Source organism: Vombatus ursinus, unplaced genomic scaffold (assembly GCF_900497805.2).
Source record: "Vombatus ursinus unplaced genomic scaffold, bare-nosed wombat genome assembly UNPS02011591.1, whole genome shotgun sequence".
Classification (NCBI taxonomy): Eukaryota; Metazoa; Chordata; class Mammalia; order Diprotodontia; family Vombatidae; genus Vombatus; species Vombatus ursinus.
Genome location: NW_020951369.1, coordinates 5,274,270 through 5,282,272, shown reverse-complemented (window position 1 = coordinate 5,282,272; position 8,003 = coordinate 5,274,270).

The window sequence follows — 8,003 nt, the reverse complement described above, 5'->3', positions numbered from 1 at the left end:
ACTTTCAGATAGTCCAATAATTTTTAAATTCTCTCTCCTGGATCTATTTTCCAGGTCAGTTGTTTTTCCAATGAGATATTTCACATTGTTTTCTAATTTTTCATTTTTTTGGATTTGTTTTACAATGTCTTGATTTCTCATAAAGTCACTAGCTTCCAATTGCTCTATTCTAATTTTTAAGGAAGTATTTTCTTCAGTAGTCTTTTGGACTTCCTTTTCCATTTGGCCAATTTTGCTCTTTAGGGCATTCTTCTCCTCACTGTCCTTTTGGACCTCTTTTGCCATTTGGGTTAGGCTATTTTTTAAGGTGTTATTTTCTTCAGTATTTTTTTGGGTCTCCTTTAGCAAGCTATTGACTTGTTTTTCATGATTTTCTTGCATCACTCTCAGTTTTTCCTCTACTTCTCTTACTTGCTTCTCAAAATCCCTTTTGAGCTCTTCCAAGGCCTGAGACTGATTCATAATTTTCTTGGAAGTTTTGGATGTAGGAGCTTTGACTTTGTTGTCTTCTGGTTGTATGTTTTGATCTTCTTTGTCACCAAAGTAAGATAATATAGTCTGATTCTTTTTGGGCTGCTTACCTATGATCCCAGCCAATTACTTGAGTTTTAAACTCTTTGTTAAGGTAAGAGTCTGCTTCCAATGTGGAGAATGTACTGTCCCAAGCTTTGGGGGTTTGTACAGCTGTTTTCAGAGATACTTCTAGGGACCTGTAAATTTTCAGTTCTTCCAAGGTGATATGATAAGGGGCGAGGTGTTTTCTCTCCACAGCCACAACAAGCTCCACCACGCCAGTATTCCTGCTCGCCCCAGGACCGCCCCTCAGAACTGTGACCCAGATCCAAGCAGGGCAAAGCAAGAGATTCCTGCCTCAGCCCTGGCAAAGAGATCCCTGCAATCCCTTTCTGATCAGTCACTCGATTCCCCCTCAGTCTGTGGGCCGGAAGCTCAGAAGCTAGTCACTTCCCTCGGGGCAACTGAGATCTAGCTTCTTCTGTCACCACAGTAACAGACTTTTCCCACTGACCTTCTAAGTTGTCTTTGGCGTTCATGGGTTGAGAAGTCTGGAAACTACCACAGCTGCCTGTGATTCAGTTGCTCCAGGGTTGCTGTGGCCTGTGCGCCCATGCCGTACTGGGTTCCTCTTCCAGCCCTGCACAATATACCTTTCTGATCAGCCATCCAGGTTGCCTTGGGCTGGAAATTTGTTTTACTCTATTTTTTTGTGGGTTCTGCTGCTTTAGAATTTATTTAGAGCCATTTTTTGTAGGTATTTGGAGGGGTTTGGGGGAGAGCTCTAGCAAGTCACTGCTTTCCCTCTGCCATCTTGGCTCCACCTCAATCATGTCTTTTTTTAAAAAATCTGAAAGATAGCATGGGGGAAGGAGGAGAAGAAATTTCATATTTGGAGGCTCCTTTTGGGGCAGCTGAGGTGAAACAGTAGATAGAGTATCCGCCCTGCACTCAAGAAGACCTGAGTTTAAATCCAGACTCAGACACTTACTAGCTGAGTGACTCTGGACAAATCATTTAACCCTGTTTACCTCAGTTCCTCATCTGTAAAATGAGCTGGAGAAGGAAATGAGGCAAACCAGTATTTCTACCAGGAAAACCCCAAATGAGTTCACGAAGAGTTGAACACGATTGAAACAAATCAACAAAAATTCTTTCAGGGTCTTCCCCTTTGGCAGTATTATTCCTTTCCTAAGCTGAAGCTATCTTTTTGGTTCCTCTCCTCCTTATTTCCTTTTTTTTTTTTTTGGCTTTTTACAACTCAAGTCCTCTGCCTCTCAAGAAGTATCCTCACTGATGTCTGATCATCATCATTGCCACCTGATCTGTGGACCCTGCCACCATCCCATCTCCTCCCTCGGTAGGACTTGGTTTCATCCCTTTTCTTTACAGCTTTCAGTAAGGACCTGGTTTACTCCCAGAAAACCAATTCCCCATACACATGCACTGGGCACAGATGGAGCAAAGATGTGATACATTCAAAATAATGGCATAAGAGTTTTCCAAAATCTTCGAGCTATATATGTACAGATTAAAAACTTAGCACATGATTGCATGGAAATAGAATGTGTTTGAACATATGGGAAAAAATTTGAATTAAAATGGAGATAAGGATATTTACATTATTCCTTACAAGGGCCATTGTGAGGAAAGTGCTTTGTAATGAACCTTAAAGAAAAAATATGAGTTGCTATAGCATCATCATGCATGATTAGGGATGTATTTTTATTGAAATCTTGTTGATTGTGAGTATATTTAAGTTCATTAATTCTTACCAAATATCTATCTGTGTGGGCCCTCCAGTTCCTTTTGATACTCTAATAGATACATCTAATTCTATCTATATTACACAGAAGATGAGCAGCCTGCTCTGACAATATTATCTGTCTCACCAAATAGCCAGCTATTTGGTGGGAGCATGATTGAACTTAATAAGGATAAAATACACTCCCATCAATGCAGCTCCAGTTGTGATGTATTCCTAACATGCAAACACAATGATTTTTTCCTATTTCAGCAAACATTTAACAATTGAGTACTCTGATATGATCTCATTCTTTTTTAAAGGGCTCCATTATATTTGAAAATAAATTCCCTGAAAGGACATTTATTTGCTAGAGTAAACAATTAAAATCAAATTAAAAAGCAAACATTAATGTATAACCTAAATAGTTTTTGTGGATGAGTTATCTGAGAAATTATCATATTAAGACATAGAGGCAGGGAGACAGTGATGCAAGTTGGTGTGTATGGTGGAGGGGATTCTGTATTAACGAAATACATGTATGTCACTCTGGTCTTGCCAATGCTAAAAGCACCTATATAAAAGGTCAGCCATTATTATGACCTAGAATGATAGAAACTGGGCTCAAATCCTGGTTTTAACACTTCAACTTGTGTGTTTAATAAATACATACCGCTCTGTGCCTCAGTTTACTCATCTATCAAGTAAGGTAACTAGATGTTCTTTATAAAAGGGCTGTTTCACCTCTTAAAAGTATGGTCCTAGGATCTATATCTCTATATTAACCATATCCTGGGAATGCATAAACTCTAGCAATGGTTATAGCAGATAAATTTGGGGATATTGGCATAATTAGTTTTTCATGGAATATCATTGAAACAGAAATCTGAAAAGGGATTTCAGAGACAATTTAGTCAAACACTCCTTCATTAACATGAGGAAACTGAGACCCAGGAAAGGAAAGAAAAGGAGAGGAACTTTGGGAGGTGTCACACATGTAGTAATTGTCAACTGGGCCTCTGACTTTAAAAGTTCAGTACTCTTAATAGCACTGTTAGATCTATTTCTCAAAGACAACCCCACAAAATGGGAAAGGACCCATTTATACATAAACATTTATAGCAGCTCTTTTTGTGGTGGCTAAGAATTGGAAATCAAAGGGATGCTCATTAATTGGGGAATAGCTGTGGTAATAGAATATTATTGTGCTGTAAGAAATGACAAGCAGGATGATTTCAGAAAAAACTCGGAAGAGGCTGGGATTCTTATAATCGAGCCAATAAGCCAATAGCTTACCAATGTTCAGACTCCTTAAGAGTCTGCCCAATATGATGGATGTTCTAATAAACCTTGTCTTTGACTGAAAGAAGGCTTGGGTCGAATTCTTTTAGGTAGGACTCACGTGTTGTGATTTTGGGGTCCCAGCACCCCTGAACCCCTAAACCACATCATTTTGGTGGCCCGTACAGGGAAATTGCCTAACCCCAAGTTCTTCTCCAGCCAAGACTAGCAGGTATGTATGCCCCCACCCCTTTCTTACTCTGCAGTTAGGGTCACTCTCCAAGCATCAAAGCTTGGAGGTGCTTTTCGGGCAGACAGTTATGAGGCTGTCTGACACTCAGCCTGATGCTCTCAGGCTCTTGGTCCACTGGGCTGGTTCGAGGCCATGGACCTGGGTATACCTTCCACAGCATAGAGGACAAGGACAGATGCCCTATCAGGAAGTGTATTCCCAATTCTGTCAGTTCTCTCAGGGATAGAGAATTGAGGAAAACTGCAGTTGCTTTTTGATTGTCTGAGGCTTACTTACTCCATTCTCTCTGCACCTCTGAATCCTCCTTCATGGAGGTTACAGGGAAAGTTAAAACAGATAAAAATGTCTCGGCAGATTCTGGAGGTTTTGTGATTGATTATTTTGAAACTCCTTACAACCCTGATCACTCCTTTCTTTCACTCTCTTCCCTTGAGTCAAGAGGGTATCTGTTAACCCCTCTCATAAGAGAAAGAGAGTTTCACACTTTACCCCTCACCTTTGATTTCACCCTCCCCCACCTGGGAAAGGAAGGAGGGGGGAGGGGCAGCAGCTACAGCATGGACCACCCTGGCAACGGCCTTGGACTCCTCTTTGGGATCGCCTCGAGGCAGGGACAGCTCTATGCCCCTTGACAGCAGGAAGCAGTTTCAGAAGCCAAAAGATTTTGGGTCCCATTTGTTTGAGGGGGGAATGATAGGGTTGGGATCTGGGCCCCAGAAAGGAAAAGTCCCTTTCCCACATGGCCAAATCTCTGGCGTTAGCCTGAAGCTATAATCCCATCAACTGGCTTTTCATTGTGGCTACACCCAATCTCCCCTCCATTGTTTTACCTCCCTATGGCCCCTGGCCATTTCCCCTCCCATTCAGATCTCCTTAGGTCCCTTCCTCCCCCCACCCAAACTACTTGGCCACTCCTAGATCCCTCCCACAGACTTTCTGCATATATATATAAGGTCCATCTTGTCTCCATTAAGATGCTGGAATTCTTATAATCTAGCCAATAAGCCAATAGCTTACTAATATTCAGACTTCTTAAGAGTCTGCCCAATATGATGGACATTCTAATAAACCTTGTCTTTGGCTGAAAAAAAAAACAAACCTAGAAAGACTTACAAAAAAAAACCTGGAAAGAACTGATGCATAGTGAAATGAACAGAACCAGGAGAACATTGTACATAGTAACTGCAATATTTTTCACTGAAGAACTGTGAATGACTTAGCTCTTGTCAGCAATACAATGATCCAAGACAATCCCAGAGGACTAATGATGAAGCATACTATCTGCCTCCAGAGAAAGAACTGATATTGATTGAATAGAGACTGAAGCACGCTGTTTTTCATTTTCTTTCTTTTATTTTTTTCTTTTATTCAAATCTTCTTATACAAAATGACTAATATGGAAATGTCTTACATAATTGCACATGTATAACCTATATCTGATTGCTTACTGTGTCTCAGGGGGTGGGGAGGGGAGAGAAGGAGGGAAAGAATTTGGAACTCAAAACTTTAAATAAAAACGTTAAAAAAATTTTTTTTAAATAGTTTGATGTTCTTTCCCACAGTTAAACACCAGATAAAGATCAGAGTGGTATATCTCCAAACTCTGCTAGTGCAGCTGCTTTAGTAATATTGAAAACATTGAAGGAGTCAAGAAGATTTGCCACTACTGTGTGACCTGTGAATTCCTTGAGGACAGGGATGGTCTTTTTCCTTTCTTTGTATCCCTAGTGCTTCAGGCACAGTGCTTGATACACATATACCCTTAATAAATGCTTACTGACTGACTTGACAGCTGTCATTAAAAAGTCTCGGGGTATTTTATATTATCTGTAAAATGGGGTAAATAGTTACTACACACAAATAATCCTACTTTATTGGGATTGTTGTTAAGGAGAGAATGGTTTTGTAACCTATAAATTGCTATATAAATGTAAGCTAATTGTCTACACACTCATGAAAGTATCATTCTCTGTGAAAGGCACCTTGGGCTATGTAATGGTGCTACAAAGATGAAAATCAAACAAAGGTCTCTGACTTCAAAGATGAAAATTAACGACAATATAGTCCCTGACTTCAAGGAGGCACCTGCATCACCTCCTCCACTTCCTCTCACTCTCATCTAAACCTTCTATCTGTCTTCTGATCCCATTACTCAACTGAAAACAGCTCTCTCCAGATGTTAACAATAATCTTTTATTGCCCAAATTTAACAGCCTCTTCTCTTGACCTCTCTGAAATATCTGTTACTGTTAGTGTTTCTGTTGATCATCTTCTCTCCCTTAATACTCTCTTAATACTCTGCCTGGGTTTTCATATCTGCTTTAGATCTCCTCTTCCTCGTCTGACTCTTCCTTTCTCAATCTCTTGCTGAGGCCCACATCCTACCCACCAGTTGTGGGTATCCCCTACAGCTCTTTCCCGGGCTCTGTTCTCTTTTCTCGTGTATCAGGGACTGGTGCACACCCAGATTTGTTGTTGTCAAGTCGTTGTTCAGTCATGCCCTACTCTCTGTGACTCCATTTGGGGTTTTCTTGGCAGAGATACCAGAGTAGTTTGCCATTTCCTCCTCTAGCTTATTTTACAAACGAGGAACTGAGGCAAACAGTGACTTGCCCAGGGTCACCCAGCTAGTAAATATCTGAGGCCAGATTTGAACTGACAAGAAATGAATCTTTCTGACTCCAGGTCAAGGGCTCTATTACTGCACCACCTATCTGAATAGGTCTGGGTTTGTTTGAGGTCAAGTGTCCCAGCATCCTAAGAACTGGATTTTGCAAGATGCTCAGCATTGATATCCCCAGGAGCCTTTGGAAGGAAGTTTTGGAGAGATTTTCAGGACCCAGCCCAGGGATGGGAGGCAGAAAAGGAACAAGCATTTATTAAGTGTACCTGCACTGTGCTAAGTGCTTTTAACAGATATCTCATTTGACGGCTGGAACAAGCAATCTACATCAGTGGTAATGCAGCATTTAGACATAAAGTTGGTAAGACCCATGCTATTTATGTAGGAACTGAGCTAATTTTGAGCCCACTTTCTCCAGAGACCAAAGTGTTACAGAGGAGTGTGTCCCCAAGGTATTGGGGGGAAATGATTACAATTTTTTTATTACTATAATTTTGAAGTAAATATCCCTTTCTCAAAGCTAAATTATTAATTGTTATTAAATGTTAAGTAGAACTGATGCTAAATGTTGTCATGATTGAAATTAAGTAAACTGAGGTACAACCTTCCAAATACATTCAATTTTTGGTAATGCTGGCAATTACCAATAAATGGGGACTCTAGACTCCTCAATCAATCAAAAGACCCATGAGGTAGGGCTTACTAGCCTCCATATGGTTTTGGGAAGTATAAGAGAACAAAAAGGAAGCATCACAGATGGAAAAACAATATGATTGATTATAAAGTCTGAGTAACATAGATGATGGAAAATAACATGATTGGATGGAATTCAGTAACGCAGGGCCAGCAGCAACCTCTCCTTTCACCTTGTTGCTAAGGAAAGTTCATTGGTGGTGTCCACCTAAATGGTTAGTTAGAGTCACAGTGATAACAGTCCAGACATTCTTGAAGGACAGCCAGTATTACAGAGATAACAGACTTCCTGGCACCCTCGTGCATCTTACAAGGCTTGTTAGTGAGATAATAGGTCTCTCTTAATTGTACATTGGCAGTAAGATGTGTGCAGACAATACATTTCTTTGAATCTCAAGGTTTATGGATTTATGAATTATGATTTATGAAATAACTTAGCTCAGAGAGGGAAGTTGAACTTCTGAACTTAAGTCAGAGACAAAGAAACATGGCTTAGGCAATTTTACAACATATTGCAGGTGAGATAAAAAAATAGAATGAATTAAAAAATGGAATCAGGATCAATTTGATTTTCTCAGTGTGAAGCTGTCAACCGGTTAAATGGAACTGAGGTCCAAGTTATTGTCATTTAACAGTGGTGAGTGGAAGCTGTTGGGTTTTAGTGGGCTCAAGATGATGGCACTAGAAAAAAGAAACACTCCAAACCCCTAAGGGTTACCCTAGAACTTTGAAGGAAAGATGTAGTTGGCCTGGCTCTAAGAATAGGGTCAGAGTAATGCTCTCCCTTACAGTCATCTCTAAGATACTTTCTCTATACTATCTTACTTGGTGATCTCACCAGGTCCCATGAGTTATTATTATCTCTATGCAGATGAGTCCCATATCTATTTATCCAG